General features: G+C 40.3%; 1 protein-coding gene across 4 annotated transcripts in view; it reads left to right on the top strand.

Moving 5' to 3' along the window:
- Window positions 1–359: 359 nt before the first annotated feature.
- BACH1 (BTB domain and CNC homolog 1) overlaps window positions 360–18,646 on the top strand; it is a 47,179-nt gene continuing 28,892 nt past the window's right edge. The window contains exon 1 of one of the 4 annotated variants that reach the window (XM_044750792.2): window positions 360–502. The gene's annotated coding sequence lies outside the window, so the exon portion shown is untranslated. Of the gene's footprint in view, window positions 503–1,670; window positions 1,755–6,346; window positions 6,371–18,646 lie in introns of those variants that run through there. The other 3 variants (XM_044750791.2, XM_070488742.1, XM_070488741.1) reach the window with 3 other exon arrangements.

Below are 18,646 nucleotides of genomic sequence, written 5' to 3' on the forward strand. Positions count from 1 at the left end.
CGGTCAGGCAGCAGGCTGGGCTCCCAAAGGAGCGCCGTGCACCGACCCTGCTTCCACCTCCCCGAGGGCTGCCCCTCCCCAGGCCCGCGCGGCCCCTCCCCACCACCGCCCGCGTGGGCTTCCGGCCGCGCGGAGACCGCCACCGGGATCCAGCGCGGCTACCGCTCGGGGACTGAGGCCTCGCGGGCGGCGAGGCGGGGCGGGGCTTCTAGTGAGGGCGGGGTTTAAGCGCGAGGGGCGGGCCTACTGGGCGGGGCCTCGAGAGGCGGGCCTATGGGGCGGGGCTTCGAGCAGGTGGGGCGGGGTTTCGGCGTCGGGAGACTGTGGCTGCGGCCGCTGAAGAGGGGAGGGAGGGGGCGGAGGGGAGGGGAGGGGAGGGGAGGGGAGGGGAGGGGAGGGGGCGGCCGGCCGCGGGCAGAGCGTGAGTCACCTGACCGCTGCCCGCGCCGCCCGCCAGGCTCGCTCGCTGCCGTCAGTCGGGCCGCGCCGCGCCTCGGCTCTGGTGAGTGGCTTGGCAGTCCCGCCCGCCCTTCCCTGGGAGGGTCGGCGTGGCTGCGCGCGGTCGGGGCCGCGGGCCTGTGAGGGGCGGCCTGCGGGCAGGTCCGGGGAGGGCAGCTAGGGGGCCCGGGCGGTCTCTTCCCGGGCGGGGGGCGCTTCGTGGGCCCCGCGGGGGGCGGCTGCGGCCCCCGTTCCTGGAAGTGGCCGCGTCCGCCGGAAGGGCGCCCGGTGGCCCTGTGCGCGGCCAGCGCCGTTGCTGACGGGCCCACGCTGTACTTTACCCCCGGGCGGCTGGCAGGGCGGAGGGCGGGGGCCGCGGGGCCAGGCGCCCGCTCCCATCCCCGCCTCTCCGCCTCCCGGGTCCGAGCCCGGCCCTCCCAGGCGATCCCTGCCCGGGCTGTGACACATCAGCACCGCCCGCGCGCCGGGGCCTGGCTCCGTATTGTCCTCCTGCCCCTCCCACCGGCCTCCGCAGCCGACGCGGCCAGCGGGTGTGTGCCGCCCGTCTTCCTAGCCTGGGTGTGCGTCGCGCGTGTAATCACGTAGGAAAGGCCGAGTGTGTGGCTGGATCATAAATGCCACCTTGCGGGGCTGGGTTCAGCGAAGATCGGTCTAGGGACCCGGAGATCCCAGGGCTCCCTTTGTTGGAGTTTTGCCCACGCGTTGTAATGCAGACTCCCACAGTCCGGTGCGAGTGGGTGTTGACTAGAGACACTCCAGCTTTGTGTTCGTCTGGTGTCACACGAGTGCCATTGCTTTCTTCTTGCACGGCAGTTTCGCGTTGAGTAGCATTGTGCTTGGAATGCTGCTGTGAGCCTTCTGCGTTAAACTTGGGCCGATTCAAGGTCTAGTGTAGTAGTAATCGTGAAAGAACGTGTGTGGGGAAAACGAGCCATAATGTGCTTGACGGAACAAAGACTGTTTTGTAGGGATGCTTATCTTTTTGGAGAATTGTATCAGGGTTGGGACTGTTCCCATGGGGAATGCCGCTCCTAGGTCTTTGCTTGTAGCTTTTAATACTCCATATTACGTCCCGGAGGGTTTGTGTTTAAGGCGGTTCAGAAAGATAATGGGTGGAAACACTGGACTAGTTAGTGACAGCATTGGAGCGCTTCACATGGTCACACAGAGAAATGGGAAGAGGTTGGCTTGCGTCTTCCTGATCTTGGGTAGTGGTGCAAGGGCTGGACTGGTCTTGAAGGCACTTGCCACTTCTGCCTTTGGATTAGAGGAGCCTCGGGAAAGGAAGACTCTTGGTGAGTCAGCTTGGGGTAGGATGGCCTTGGTTTAATAATTGCATCGCATCGTCTGTTATTGTTGTTTAACTGATAACTGTGTCAAGTGGTTTACCGTTGTTCATTCAGTGCTGCCTTGGTTGGATAACAAGGTAGGATGACTCCTTAAAAGAGTTGGGCTGCTGAGTCATTCACCCCAGCCTGAGAGGTAATTAGGAACAGCTGGTGCAGATACTCCCATCACATGCCTCCACTATAAAAGGCCAAGGAGCGCTCAAGAGGGGTTGCTTCAGAAGGCTGAAGGGGGCACAGCTGGGGTTGTCTGTTTTGAGACAGGTAATCAGTGGGTGAAGTGGAAGAGCGTTCTTAGGAAGTGGCCAAGTGGAGCTGAGGTAGTATTTAAACACAGAGCAGTCACGTGACCTCCTGCCTGAGAATAAATTTGTGCTGGAGAGAGCTAAAACTGGGGAAGAAGTTTGCAGCCAGAAGTAGCCTAATAACAGTACCGGAATAATATTTACCGCTCTGACAGTACCTAGTGTTTTGTTTGCTTTTTGTGGTTTTGTTGTGTAGTTTACACATTTGAAAAAGTGAACTGAATTTGTTCTTCATAAGATTTCTTTATGAGAAGACAGAAGGAGACTTCCTCTGGGTTTTCATGGCCCATGGCTTTTCATGCATACGCTAGTAGTTTCTGGTGGCAGAGGCGAGGGTAAGGAGAATATGGGGGGAGTTAACAGGTCTCATTGGGTCAGGTCTAGAAAGAGCTGTCTAGTGAAAGCCAAATGATGGGTATCTGTCTCATTCTCCTAATTATGGTGCTGGTGTCTTTACATCTTGGATCATTACTTCTTGCTTTAAAGATGAGTGCACAACCCAAGCAGATTAGTACCTAATGCCAGCGAAGTTTGGGAATGGGAAATGTGGAGTGGGCGAATCTGCCCTTACCTGTGGTCAAAAGGACTAACTCTTATTGTTGGTAGTTCATTTAAAACATTTGTAATGGAAAAAAGCAGTTAATTTTGTTGCTTTAAATTTGGGACTAGAGGAGGTTAGAAATCATTAATTTTTTAGGGATTAGGGTTTCTAACGTGGAGTGCAAGATGATTCATTTGGAAGAAAATATTAAAACTTCACTTTTACATAAAATAAGAAACATTAAGCAGCAAAGTACAGATTAACAATAGTATATGCATATTATATAATGTGGATGACCCTCTTTTGCTGTTGGGGGACATAAAGGGTTTGTTAATCCCTGCCAATAACATTCTTTCAACAACTGGAGTACTTTTTTTTTAAACTTCTGATTTCCTCTTCAGAGCTAACATTTTTTTCAAAATGTTCTTAATATTCATTTAATTTTTATTTCATATCTAGTGCTATTCTTTTTCCACTGTGCTTTAAAGAGTAGAGCCTTGAGTGTAAATTTCTTATTACATTGTTGATGTCAGGAATGGAAATAGAAAAAATGTGGAGTTTCCCCATTACATGGTACCATGTATTTTTAATTAGGTGACAATCCAGGAGGTTGGTTTGTTTAATGTATATGCTCTGAAGTGTAGTAATATGTAGAAGGATGCAATGAGAGCACCTGAAGATAATCTACATGTTGGAGTATGATTTGTATATAACACATTCTTTTAAAAATTACTCTGTACTGTTACTCCTTGAAATCTGCATTTTTGGGGACCAAGTTTACACCCCCTTTAGCAAGATTAGTAAGACTGCATATTCAGCAAATCACTTAGGAAGTGGCATTTCCCTCCTTAGGAAAATGTGATTTATTCAGAAACTTTCTGGGCATGCTGGGGAATGGTTAGTGTTTACCCTTCAATTAAATCTCTTAGGCCATATGCCTTTTACACTCCTGTACTGTGAGAAATGATGCTCAGAATAAGGATTGCAAAGCCCTTTAAAATGACCAATTGTCAGAGATTCTCTTCACAATGCTGATCTGTCCAAGACTTATGTTTTAGGAGTCATTACCTCCTTCCAATTTTCTGACTAATGTTCTGTTAGTAAGAGAATTGCTTTCATCCTAAAACTCACATTTCCTGACGGTTCTACTAAATGGAAGCTGTATTTTGTGTGGTGGAATGGTTGATTTATGAAACTATTTTGATTTGAAAATAGATGCCAAATAAAGTGATCTAAGGAAGCCCAAGGTATGGGTAATTTGAGAGCTATTTGCCAGAATCCAGGCCCCTCAGAGAGAGTAAAGATTTCAGGAGCACAGATAAAATATGGACTTACACCACAATGAAACCTGGGCTTCTGGCTGACTCAGCGCACAGCATTAACAGAACTGAAGTTGTGGGTTTGATCACTGTACAGTTGACCAAGAAGCAGTAAGCAAAGTGGTTCAGAGTGGGAGATCTGGAGCCAGACTGCTGCAGGTCAAGTTCTGACTCTGTTATTTACCTGCTTTGAAGCCTTGGGCAGGTTACTTCACTTAGTTGTGCCTCCTTTTTTCATCTGTAAAATGATGATAATAGAATCTGTATCCTAGAGATTGTTTGCAATTAAATGCATTAATGTGTCTTAAGCGGTTAGAACAGTGCCGGTTCCGTATTAAACATCAATCTATGTTAGGTGTTTTTGTCTGTTGTTGAAAATCTGGGGAGTGCTTGGTTACACAGCCTCATTTTGCAGCCTCCTTGAGCTGAATTGCAGCCATTGATCACAAGGGCGATTGAGGAGAGAGCCTGTGGGTGTGCAGTTGGTCGCTGCTACTGGAAAAACAGCTCAAGTGAACGTTCTGATGATAAATCAGTAGCAGCATCTCAGACACACACACAACTTCTGAGGGCAAGGAGCACAGGACACAGCTTTTTACTAAAGGAATCTAGCAGTCTTAGCAGAGTGCTCTGGAGGCAGTCATTAGCAGTTGATTGGAATTGGTTTTTGAAGAAATAAAACACTTGCTATTCTGCATCTAGTCTATTTTCCGTATTACAGTTGAGGACTTGTGGTCCAGCAGGTTTAGTAACTTGTCCACTCCCTCCCTGCTTAGTAACATCATAACAGCGCTCATTTTTCCATTCTCATTCCTGGACAGTTTGTTGGGAATATTTGGAATGTAAATTTACCTGCCAATTACTTTTAAGTATTGTGTTTTCTTTAAATGACATGCATATGCTAATATAGAAGAAAGATCCGTGGTAAACAGTAGATGTTTATCATGTGTGTTCTTGCGCCTGTTAGTAATTCAGAAAGGTGGTGTCAAACATTTTGACCATCCTTTCCACTAGAGTGTAAGTTTCTTCATGATGATAATTGTCTTCTGTTTTATCTCCCATGTAACATTGAGTGTGCCTTGGCTATGTTTGTTTAGTAAACTTTCGGTTGAAGCACTGGTGGTATAATATGGATTCATTTTAGTTCTGTGGTTTTGAAACTTGGGAATTTTTAAGAGAGTGAAGCAAAGAACACTGTGTGTTCTTAAGTACCCTCTTAAGTTATGTTAAATGTGTCCTGAGTTGAAACTCTTGATCTTTTAGAATTCTGCTTTCTGTTTTCATCATTGGTCTGAGTATTGAGGAAGCAGCTGGATTTAAATCGTTCTTTTAGTTCATCTCTTTTGGAGCTAGAAAGAAAATTTGTCTTGCGACTTCTTTTTACCTGTAATTGACTTAGAATTGAATTGAGCAAAATATAATTTGGGTTGTCTAGGTGTTAAACCTCTTATACAGCTAATACTTTTCCTTTAATATCATCATTCCGTTAGAACAGATCCTTTGTTTTGTTTAGGATCAGGGATAGTTTAGAGAATATTAATAGGATAATAAAAATTGCCCCAAAGCAAACGTAAGGAACAAAGAAATAGTGGTTGCCAGGATCTTGGTTGTTAATGACTGTTGTAGGAACGCAGTGGGCACTTGGTGAATTTGGTGGGTAGCTGGTTCCTTTCTCAGTACTGGCACAGTTTAGAAAAGGTTACCTTAATGCAGCTGAAGCTGTGTGCAAATCGTTGTTTGAAAAATAAGTTTAGGACCTGCCCGGTTAAGTGCGCCTGTTCCGCGGTTCAGATCCCGGGTGTGGACATGGTACCACTTGGAAAGCCATGTTGTGGCAGGCAGCCCACATATAAAGTAGAGGAAGATGGGCATGGATGTTAGCTCAGGGCCAGTCTTCCTCAGCAAAAAAAAAGAGGATGATTGGCAGCACATTTTAGCTCAGGACTACTCTTCCTCAAAAAAAAAAAGTTTAAATCACTTTCTTAATGCCTTAGGAAACTCATTATTCAAAAGAATATTTTTGTAGTAAAATAATTCCTCCCAGCTTCTATCTGGTGAAGTTATTTTCACTTTTTATTTGTCTTTTCTTAGATTGGATCAGTCATAGTGGACAGTTGCACTCCACTTCCCCATCTCCCATTAAAGTTAGACTAAAAAGTGTTTTATATAGCAGGGTTGTGTTTAACTCCTTCTTAACCTGAACAGTGGCAATATCCCACCTCCAAGGTTATAGGCTAAATAGTATAAGAAGGGAAATGTCTTGCCTCCCTTCCCTGCCTTTTCTGCATTGATCTCTTCTTTTTACTGACTTGTCTGCCTTTAGGATTCCCGGGGGAGATGATTCCGTAGGCCTCTGTTGAAGAAGTGGGGAGCCCCATGCACTCAGCATCCTGTTTCCTGGTATCTTCATGTCCTTCATGTCTTATTCCTCCTCTAAAGTGTGCCAGCATCTTTTGGAAGTGAGCTCCATCAGTGAAGAGAGTTATTCATCAGAGAGTTTGCTGTAAAATATGTGACTATAAAACATTTATTAGTCTTTTAGTAAATGTATTAGGTTGTAATTATTAGGTTGTCATTTTGGAGTAAGCGATTTTTGGTAAGGTCAGTAATTTCAGTAATGTGTGTTTTGCACTTAAATATTATTTTAAAAAAGTGGTTATCAAATGTTGGCCGAAAACACTTTTCATTTTCAAAGTACATAATGTGTCTTTATTTGCTCCTTTTTCCTGAGGACTATTCCCAGCATGACTCAGGGTTCTCCTCTAGGTAGGATTTATCACTTAAATTAGATGGAGAAGTAAGAAAAAAAGCCACTGTCCCTTTTAATCCTTTTTTCCATGTTAGTAAAAGACTTTTAAAGTAGAAAAGCATTTTGCCCAGCTGAACAGGGTTCTTTGCTTGCATGCTTTTATTCCCAGCTGTTATCCAGAGAAATCAAAGGCAATGGCAGTTAGGGATGAGTCTGTCTGCTGTCAACTTTGCCTGCTTAATTGTCTCTTTCTGGTAAAGGACTGTCACAAGTACTATTCAAGCTCTAGATGTATTTCTTTGTGTTTTTAAAAAATGTGTTTTGGGGGCTGGCCTGGTGGCACAGCAGTTAAGTTCACATGTTCCGCTTCTCATCAGCCTGGAGTTCGCTAGTTCACATCCCAGGTGCAGACATGGCACCGCTTGGCAAAAGCCATGCTGTGGTAGGCATCCCACGTATAAAGTAGAGGAAGATGGGCATAGATGTTAGCTCAGGGCCAGTCTTCCTCAGCAAAAAAGAGGAGGATTGGCAGTAGTTAGCTCAGGGCTAATCTTCCTCAGAAAAAAAAAAAAAAAAGTGTTTTGCCTTTGAGGGAATGCCTCTTGTCATTGGCCTGGTTTGTTGTGTGTTCCTGACCCCAGGAGGGACACCTTTTCCTGTCTGGGGCAGAGGAGCTCAGATACCGGCATGCCTTCCTGCCCTTGTTTCTCAGACCCCAGTGTGGAAGTGCCCTCCCCTCTTCTATCCAGTTAACTTTGAGCAGCTCTCTAATCCCTGGAGAGTAAAGAATAATTGTGTTTTTACATTTAAAGGCAGTTTGGTCTCTTACCTTCCTGTGAATTCCAGCCCTCTCCCTAAACTTATGAACACACACATTCAGCTTTTGGTAAGTGTAGACAGTAGGGTTGCTACATTAATTTCAACATTCGTGGTATGCTTATGTGTTAGCTACTGGTTTTACATTTGACTTAGGAAACAAATATGTATGCCTTTATATGCAAGGAACTTTTTAGAAGTTACAGTCTGTAAGGCAAGCCAACCATTACAGTAGCATGTGTTAATTGCTAGAATAGCAACATGTAAAGTGTGCCTTAGAACCATAGACTATGAGAAAGCTAAGTTTTGGGAAATCAGGAAAGTCTTAGGAATATCAATGATGAATGCATAGTTTAGTGGAGGAAACAGCTTGTTTTGATAACTTCTTGAGAAGCTTAGCAGTAAAGAGTAGAGAGATTTCAGTAGGGGTAGGTAGGGTTAGGAAGGTTGTATATTTGTATGTGTGTATTTAAGAATAAGGTCAGTGGGAAAAGGTTGAAGATGCAGGCTCATCTTTATTTTATCCTTGGTTAGTTCCTATTATGGTTGCAAGATGGCTGCCACAAGTTCAAGTGTCACAAGTAGATATGACTATGTTTCTTGGAAGAAGAGAGACTTATTTTTTCCTGGGATGTCTCTTTATCAGTGAGAAAAACCTTTCCCAAAAGACTCAGTAGATGCCACGCCGTCCCTCTCCTTTCTTTTCATGGGCCAACATTGAACACAAGCCCACGCCTAAATCAGTCAATGTCAAGGGAAACTGGACCCCTGTGATTGGCTTAAGTGGACTGTAATTCATCTTGGGTTGGGACTGGGGTCTGCTTCCCCAGAGACACGTGGCCTTACACAGAGAATAGATTTGTGAGCACAGTCTGGGTTTGATTAGAAAATGAGGGGATGAATGATACTGGGGAGTCAACAGTGTTATTCTTGCCTACTACTTTTACCACTGCTACACAAAGACACATACTTCTGAGTAGAAAAAGAAAATGTAGTTGTCTGTGGATTTGGAATTTTAGGTGACATGTTTTCCTTTTGTTTCATCTTATTTCCTACTGTGATCAAGTATTACTTTTACAAACAGATCAAATAAATATTTTATTTAAAAATTATTTAAAAATTGGAAATGCCCATTCTACCAAAAAATTACATATCAAAGGAATATATTTCTTTTAGTACTCAAAAGTTCTAAAGTTCTCTGTCATTCTATTAATACTTGCAGGGAAAGAAAAATATATAGTTATATCTTGTGGCTTTTGATCGTATCTGTACCAAGAGGACCTCTCCCTCTTAATCTGCACACCTGTGATATCTGGGGCTCTCACTGAGTGGTGAGGCCAGCCTGGCTTGAGTAAGAATGGTTGATTCATTGACTGGGTGGGCCAGGATTCTTTGGAACCAAACTCTTCAATCAGGGATACAAACAGGAACGTTGCTCCCTCTCTCTCCACTCATTCCCCTCCTAGGAGGGAAAGCTGTCTTGTGGTTAGCTTATTTGCCATTCTGTTCAGACTTTAAGTTTGTACAGCATTCTTGTAGCACTCAAACTTTTTAGAGCACTTTGATGTGGTCAAAGGACTTTTATATTTTATTCTTGTTCCTTTTCAATCCCAGGTTTTGGTACTTTGTATATTATGTGAAAGGCAAACAAATAATGTAAATACATAAACACTGAGTGTTGTAAATTCACAAAACAGAAATTAATTGCTAATAGTTTTTTCTATTTGAGGATAGCTAGTAGGCTGTGATAAATGGTTAGGGTAGGCTTCTGAAATGATACTACTTTTTTGGGTAGAATTTAGAAAGACTTATAATACTGCCAAAATAATTTTTGTCCCAGATGAAAAGCAATAGTATTTACCTACTCAGGTATTCTTCAAATAATATTTGAACTGAGAAATATTTTGGTTTTTTTACAGGCCTGAAATGATTACTTATTTGACTAAATCTCGTGATTAGAATGTGTTAGAGAAAGTATCTATTGAGGGCTCAGGTGAAACATCTACAGGTTGGAAATCCCCATTTTAGAGAGAGTAATTTTGACTCCCAAGATAACATAAATAACAAGAAATGGATTTAAACATCTAGTTTTCGCTGTGTATATTGAGATACCATGGCACTGTGGTGGCTGTCAGGGATTAGTGGATTAGTTTATTTTGAAATAAAGCATTTCAATGTAGTACCTCTACTTAAATTAAAAAGTTTCAAATCTGATTCATACAGTTTCTCCACTGCAACTCCTGCCTTATTTAATTAAAATTGTTACTTAACTTTTTTTTTTACTCTTAATCTTTTTTTTTGACTCATTTATTATGAATTGGAGTGAAATGGTGTTTAAGGAATGCTTGGGAATTTGAAGAGTACTTTTGTTCATGTTCTGTCTTGTTTTTTCAATTACTTTGGGTACTATGTGTCAACTCTTAGACCTACAAAAAGTCATTCTGACCTTGGTCTAGTTTTAGGGTTTCTCCTTTCTCTAGGCAATCTGAAATAAATAATTTGGATCATGGTTATAATCTTTACAGTTTGAAAACAAAATGACATTTGGGGACTCTTTATTTCATTATGAATGTACGTTGTGGACACTTAATACTCTGTATTGAAAGTAACTTTTAGTGAAATATCTCCAGCATTCTGTCCTTGAGTTTTCCGTACGTAGTTGGATATAGCTATAGACTTTGATTTAAGTTCATCATAGTTTAGTGTCACATTCCTTTTAATATGAGATTGGTACGCAATCCAAGAAGTGTTAATCAGAAATTAGTTAACCAAATATTGAGTAATAAGGAAAAATGTGTTGTTCCTTAAGTGCCCTGTAAATCTGTTTGTCTAACATTATTCTCATCACACACACAGAATCCTAAGACATTTCCCTCTATTCCTGGTTCTTCCATCCGTCTTCTCACACACACACACACACACACACACACACGCTATACTTAGGTCATGTAACATGAATTTAAATGTAATATTTGGAGCTGGGAGTAGAAGACCTTTTCAACCCTTAAGTTACTGATGCTCTCTGGGCTTCAGTTATTCATCTGTAACAGAAGTGGGGAAATGGGTCATACTGGATGAATGTGCTCTTTTAATTAGAAATGCTTTAGTTCTGTGAAGTTAGCAATTACCTTGAACAGACTTGTAAAGTTTTAATATTTTCTTTTTACCTTGTTGAGGTCTTTATTAGGCTTATTGAATTTTTATCCTTAAAGGTTTGGGTATCTGCATTTTGTAGCTTAATTCTTGAGTTTGTAGAATCTTTTAGAATGCAGTTTTCTATTGGTCACTTGCATAATAATGGCAGATATAATAATAATAATGATAAAATATTAATGATCTTGTGCCAAGCCCTGTGCTATTAAATGCACCAAACCATTCAATCCTTGGAGTAAGTAAGTTCCTTATGGGGAAGCTGAAGCATGAAGTCACGTATCTTATAGAAGATCACATAGTTGGTAATATCAGCAAAGCCTTAAGTATATTCTAGTACTCCTGTTCCAGTATTATTCTGATGGTAGTGTAAAAATAACCTAAAATTGATTCCTTTTGCATTTCTTAATTCTGTGTATTTCCTCAGCACTTTATCCTTTTCAAACAGCTTTGTGAGAACAGTAGGGCAGGAACGACCTACTTAAGTCTTAATGGATGCACTTTTGCCCTTGTTTGACTGGCTAGACCTGCCTGGATGGGTCTTTCCCCCTTGTTTTCCTGTAACAAGGTTCTCTTTTTCCACATCAGATCATCATTTTATTTTAGGTTTCTATTCGATTTAATTTATCCTTTCATTTTGCTGTGAAGATATCAGTGGAGGCTATGTTTTAGAGTTGCCTATGAATTTTCCACATAGTGACAAACCAATAACCGCTGATGACTGGAGGAAGTATTCCTTATAAGGGGGGGGGGGCGGGGGGGAGTAATTGACATTCCTTGCAAGGCTTCAAGACAATCAAAATAAATATGAACTGCTTTTTTAATGAAGGCACGCTTTTTTGTTTATAGTTGTCTGTTTTAACATTTTTCTGATTATAAAGTAATACGTGTTTATGGTTAAGACTTTGAATGCAGAAACAAAAATTACCTAGATATAACCATTGTTAATATTTTGATTTATATCCTAACTAGAGGTGGGGGAACCAAGCTTTCTGGACATGTTAAATGTGAGGCGGCTGTTAGACATACAAGTAGTAATTTGAGTGTGCAGTTGGACACATGAGTATAAAGTTCAGGAGAGTAGTTGAGATTAGACCAAATACAACGATGAGCGTACAACAAGTCCATGAGTGATCCTGCTCTCACTATGAGTCTTGATGAGTTCACCTCCAGAATGTGTGCAAAGAAGAGAGATCTGAGGACTAAGCCCCGGGCTCTTCAGCATTAAGATATTTGGAAGAGGGGATCCACCGAAGAAAATTCGCAAGTGACTGCCAGTAAGGTGGAAAATCAGAGGATTGTGGTATCCTGGAAGCCAAGGGAAGAAAGGGTTTCAGGGAACGAATGATCAGCCTGTTGAAAGTTGCTGAGATGCTGTGTAAACAGACTGAAATTTTGACATTTGGCAATGTGGAGGCCATTGATCCTCAAGAAGGCCTGATTTTAGAGGGCTCAAAAGGAAATTGAGAGGAGAGGAAAGTGGAGGTGGTGTCAATTTAAATGGCTCTTTTTGGGAGTTATACTGTAAAAGGGAGCAGAGAATTTTACTGTAGACAGAAGAGCATGAGGAGGATCAAGAAATTTTAAGAGAAGAGCCATTATAATATGTTTTGTATGATAAAAGGAATACTGTATATTCATTTTTTTCTCATTTTTCTTGGAGAGACTTTACAGAAGTTTATCAATTTTACTGGTCTTCTCAAAGAATTAGCTCATGGTTTAGTTCATCACTTCTGCTAAAAGTGAGTGCAAAATTTTATTTGGTGAGTGGTTTTCTTGGTGAAAGTACAGTAGATTTCCTCAGATTTTGTAAGTCAGAGAACCAGTGCTCTAGTGGTTTGACAGTTCAGCGGTTCGTTTCTCTAGAAGATACCCCTAACTTTTTAAAGAATCTGTTTGAATTGGTATCACTGTCAATATAAAATATTAAACAGTATATAGAGCGTTGTTCTGAAACAGAAGAAATTTTACTATACTTATTCTACCCTCTTCATCTCCAAGTTTTGTCAAAATCCCCATGTCCAAGTTTTGTCAGAGTAATTGAAGAGTTTAGTTAATGGTTGATCTTTCTCTTCATCAAGTTCGTTTTCTATTTGAAGAATCTTTAGAAAGTTGTGTTAAGACTCACAACCAAGTCATCAACAATTTAGACTTAACTGAATTTTACTATATTTTCATTTGCTACCTGTTTACACTTCTTTTAAGTTTACATTTTTAGTCGAAGTAATACATGTTGGTTTTAAAGAAAGCGGAGATTTATCATAGAGCAACCTCATCTGTTGCGCCCCACCCACCGCCTAATTCTGCTTCATAGATAATGAATATTATCTTTACCTATTTCTACTATTTAATTTCATTGGTGGTTACCTCTGTGTCTCTAAGATGTTTATCCCTCAGTTTAACCTAGGATGTTATCTGTTGACTTCCTGTTACCATGGATGTTGATTTTGTTTGCTTCTACAATCCCCTCACGTATATTTATAATTATATTCTTCCATTTCTGTTCTTGATCACCTCTAAAACTGCAAATTTTTTTTTTTTTTTAACATTTGGTCTCATTAAGGCAGTATATTTAGACTCTGCACATTGTAAGTCATATGGAAATCCTTTTTCTTTCACTTCTGATTTCATCTCCTAGCCTGGCAGTTTTACTTCTGTTTTGTCAAGGTTAATAATATTTACGTTCTGTTCTAAAACCATAATTAAATCTCCTATTATTTGTCTATTCTGAAAGTTGAAAACCAGTTAACAGTGCTCATGTTATACCTCTGTCAATATTGGGCCTGGAAAGCTAAGTGTGTACTATAGCACCTCTTTTGCTAGTTTCAGTGTCGCCCTGTGCCCCTCAAAAAACATGTCTAGCATCAAATTCAAATAATGGCTAACCATTTTTGGTCCTTATTAGGTACCAGGCACTGTCCTAAGAACATTATGTATATCATTTCATTTGATCCACACAAAGTACTACTTTTGTCTCTACTTTACCAAAAAAAAAAGGGGGGAAATTGTTAAAAAATTGTTCAACTGCCAGGGTTGTCATCAAGCTATAAAACACGATTCTGTACTCTCCACCCCTAGTGCTCTCTAGAGCAGCCAGCTGCTATGTTTGTGAGGTTCTGACAGTCTTTTAGTCGTAGGTGTGCTCCCTGATCACCACTCTCTCTGTCCTTCTCATCTCCACCCCTGACTGTGGGATCTTAGGGATGTCTGGGGTGAATACTTAGAAAGTGGTGTAGGAATGAGAGTACCCTTGAAGAAGGCTGAGTGAGTTTGAGAATTTCACTCTGAGGGAATTTTCACTCTGCATTTTTTTTTCCGAGTTTCTTATGGGAGCCCTAAGTTAACTGGGATAATAACTACTGTACTTCCCTTTCTGCCCATCGGTTGCTCATCTTAGAAAACCTACACTTAACATCATATTTAAAGGTGAAATATTGACCATCTTCCTTATAAGGGAAAAAGATAAGGATGCTCTCTCTCACCACTCTCACTATTCAGTTGTTGCAATAAGGGAAGAAAGAAATAAGCATAAAGGTGGGAAAGAGTAAAACTGTCTCTATTTGCAGATGACATGATTGTGTACATAGAAAATCCTAAGGAATCTACAAAGCAACTATCAGAACTAGTAAGTGAATTAAGTAAGATTGTAGAATTCAAGGTAAATATTAACAAAATCAATTTTGTGTTTACAGGGTAGCAGCAGAAAACCAGAAAATGAAATTTAACAAATAAGCCCATTTATAGCAACTACAAAAAAATACTTAGACATAAATTTAAAAAAAGATATTTAAGACCTCTTTACTAAAAACTTGAGAATAATGCAGAGAGAAATTAAAGAAGACCTACGTAAACAGGGAGATATGCCATGTTCATGCATCAGAACACTCAATTTGTTAGATGTTGATTCTCCCCAAATTGATATATTCATTGTAATCCTAATCAAAATTCTACTGGCTCTTAGACGTCAATAATAAGAAAGCAGCCCAGTTAAAAATGGGCAGAAGAATTGAACAGACATGTACAAAAGAAGATATACAAGTGGCCAATAAGCACATATAAAGATGTTCAACATCATTAGCCATCAGGAAATGCAAATTAAAACCACAGTGAGATCCCACTGTACATTTATTAGGGTAGCTCAGATTAAAAAGACTGACAGTAATCCCAAGGGTTGGTGAGAGTGGAGCACCTGGAATTGTCATACCCTGCTGGTAGCAGTGTAAAATGATGCAATTGCTTTGGAAAACTGTAGCAATTTCTAAGAAGTTGCACATAAACCTATCGGATCACTCAGCTCTTCCACTCGTAGGTATTTGTTTACCCAAGAGAAATGAAGTATATATCCACACAGATGTTCACTGAAGCTTTATTACAATAATCCCAAACTGGAAACAATGCAGTTGCCCATCTTTCTTACAATAGTCCATCAACAATTAAATGGATAGACAGATGGTGATTCCATATAATGGAACATTATTCAGCAACTAAAAAACCAAACATCTGATGTACGCACTATGATTGTCATTAAGCTGAGTGAAAGAAACCTGAAGCTAGAGTACATAATGTGTCATTCCACTTATATGAAAATTAAAGAAAATGCACGCTAATCTACGTTAACATAAAGCAAATCTTTGGTTACCTGGAGCCAGGGGAACAGGGAAGGAAGGAGAGACCTCAAAGGGGCATGTGGAATTTTGAGCAGCGATGGAAATTTCCCTATGTTGATTGTGGTAGTGGGTTCATGCTCATTTGCAAGTGTCAAAACTCATTGAATTGTGCACTTGAAATAGTGCAGTTTGTTCTACGTAAATCATACCTCACAGTTGATAAATAAAATAGTGACCGACAAGTGCATGATCAAAAATGCATTTAGTAAATTATTTTTATTGGCATGGGTCAATCCTAGTTGCTGGTTCATATTTTCATAATGTAGTCAGATATTCCATTGAGATAAAATGATCCCATTAAGGATCAAATAGCTGCCAAATATGTTAAGCAAATAAAAGACTTCATTGTGTCTTAAATTCTTTGTAGTAAGAAGGTGTAACAGTTGAATCTGTTATTCTTATTTTGGTTCTGGAGCTTGGTTTTCCTATGTTCCTTCTCTTCTTTCTTCTTCTATTCCCTTCCAAGCTATTTTAAGCTTATTACCCAGAATTGTCAAGTTGAATTTGTTGACTTGGGAAGTAAAAGACCTCTTGTTTCTGATCTCTTAGTAGGTGAATCTTGTAAACAAATTCTTCAAACTTCTCTCACCATTCCGACTTCTCCCCCTAAGTGTAACTTTAGCTTCATAATTTCAGGTATGTGATTAGACCAAGTAAATATAACAAAAGATCCATGATTTAAATATATAATTTTTAATATTAGGAAAAATAAATGGAAAAAAATCCAACTTTCCTTGTATGGAACCTTGCAGAATGTTGTAATATTCATGAGCTGCAAAAATTGTAGTGATCACTTGCCCTCCTCCCCATTTTAAAAAAAGCTATGGCATCTTTAGTTACGTAGTTTTAACATAAATTGCCGGGTCATTTTCCCGTATTTCATTATAAAAGCCCTTAAAAAACAGTGTCATCATTTTGGATGGTGCTGTAAGCCCTTCTGCTCCTTACTTTAATTCAAACTTTTGTTTTGTTTTCCATTTTCATTCACCTTTTTTTTGATATATTCATCCGTGTACCTTAACCAATCATACTTAAGGTTTTTACGTAAGACTGAGAGAAATGGATTTAGAAAATGTGATTATCAGATACAATGTTAAACAAGCATGTTTAGCACTTGCAAAATGTTAAAGAAAATAGCAAATCTTGGTCACTGAGCTGTTTGTCCTGGCAGGTGAGTCAGGTCTTAGAACACTGGGAAGAATGCTGACTTAAATTGTCATCTTTGATTTCAATTCCCACAGACTTTTGACATTAAGGTTCTTTCAAAATTGGGAATAGTAATAAGAAAAGCCATGTTTTTAAAAAGATTCTTTCCTGTGGGCATCTCTATTTTAAATTAAAAAAAATTTTTGTGTTTATGTGCTGTTAAAAGAAAGACAAACAACTAAAGGTATACAGACGTGATACTGTTGGGTCTTTGTCATACAGTTGAAAAATAGAAAATAAGGTTCATCTAAATTTACAACACTCAAACTCTGGGTATCTTGGGTATATTGTAATAGGAACTGGCTTAGGGGATTTTTAATTTTTTTTTAATTGAAATAGCATTGGTTTATAACATTATATAAATTTAAGGTGTACATCATTATATTTCAATTTCTGTGTAGACTACATCATGTTCACCACCCAAAGACTAATTACTATCCATCACCATACATGTGACCTGACACCATTTTTGCCCGGCCCCCCACCCCCAGCTGGTAACCACCCTTCTAATCTCTGTCTCTATGTGTTTGTTTGGTGGTCATGTTTTTATCTTTTACTTATGAGTGAAATCATATGGTATTTGACTTTCTCTGTCTGACTCATATTGCTTAGCGTAATGCCCTCAAGGTCCATCCATGTTGTTACAAATGGCAAGATTTCATCTTTTTTTTTTTTTTTTATAGCTGAGTAGTTTTCCAGTGTGTATATATACCATATCTTCTTTATCCATTTGTTCGCTGATGGGCACTTAGGTTGTTTCCAAGTCTTGGCTATTGTGAATAATACTGCAGTGAACATAGGGGTGCATGTATCTTTACACATTTGTGTGTTCATATTCTTTGGACAAATACCCAGCAGTGGAATAGCTGGATCATATGGTAGATCTATTCTTAAGTTTTTGAGGAATCTCCATATTGTTTTCCATAGTGCCTGCACCAGTTTACATTCCCACCAGCAGTGTATGAGAGTTCCCTTTTCTCCGCATTGTCTTCAACACTTATTTCTTCTCTTGTTTTTTTTTTTTTTAAGATTGGCACCTGAGCTAACAACTGTTGCCAATCTTTTTTTTTTTCTGTTTTTTCTCCCCAAACCCTCCCAGTACATAGTTGTATATTTTAGTTGTGGGTCCCTCTAGTTGTGGCATGTGGGACACCGCCTCAGCGTGGCCTGACGAGCAGTGCCATGTCTGCCCCCAGGATCCAAACCAGCGAAACCCTGGGCCGCTGAAACGGAGTATGCGAACTTAACCACTCGGCCACGGGGCCGGCCCCTCTTTTCTTATTAATTATAGCCGTTCTGAATGGCTTGAGGTGGTATCTCATTGCAGTTTTGATTTGCATTTTCCTAATAATTAATGAAGTTGAACAGCTTTTCATGTGCCTGTTGGCCATCTGTATATCTTCTTTGGAAAAATGTCTGTTCAGATCTTTTGCCCATTTTTTAAGCTGAGGGGGGAGCCACGAAGGATGGCGTGGTAAAAGGAATTTGCCTGTCTTCTGAGCCGTTGAAGACCCTGCCCTGAAATTGAGTGAGGCAAAAGTAATTGGCAGGGCAGTGGAGGGGTGGTAGGCAGAAGCAGTAGGGAGGAAAAGGTGAAAATTCCAAATGACCACTAGAAAGAAGGGGAAGGCAGGTTCTAAGGAATTCGACCGGCTTGCACATCAAGGGCACTGCTTTTATATAAAGGCCAAGACAGTTGCCTCTTGCACCATTTCTGATGCCCAAGGTCGCTAATCACTTATGCCCAGCTACACACAAACCCTTGGCCAGCAGGACTATTTTGGAAATAAATGTTCTCACTAATTGCATATTATGGTTAGATGAGAATTGGCCAGAAAGTAGTTGTTTGAAGACTTACTGCAAATAAATAGCTTTAGAAATGTCCACATTCTTGTGTAAATTGGTTATAATGATCATTGTCATCTCTTTCACCCTAAGGCATCATTGTCATTTTGAACATATCTAGGTTATGTTCTTCTTGAATGTAGGGACTGTCTTTTGTGTTTTCATGACACCTAGTCTATTGTATGGCACAGTTGAGCACTTGTAGAAAGAATATACATCATTGCTCCATGAAGAAAAAGAATG

This window comes from Equus asinus, chromosome 18 (assembly GCF_041296235.1).
Source record: "Equus asinus isolate D_3611 breed Donkey chromosome 18, EquAss-T2T_v2, whole genome shotgun sequence".
NCBI classification, from domain to species: domain Eukaryota; kingdom Metazoa; phylum Chordata; class Mammalia; order Perissodactyla; family Equidae; genus Equus; species Equus asinus.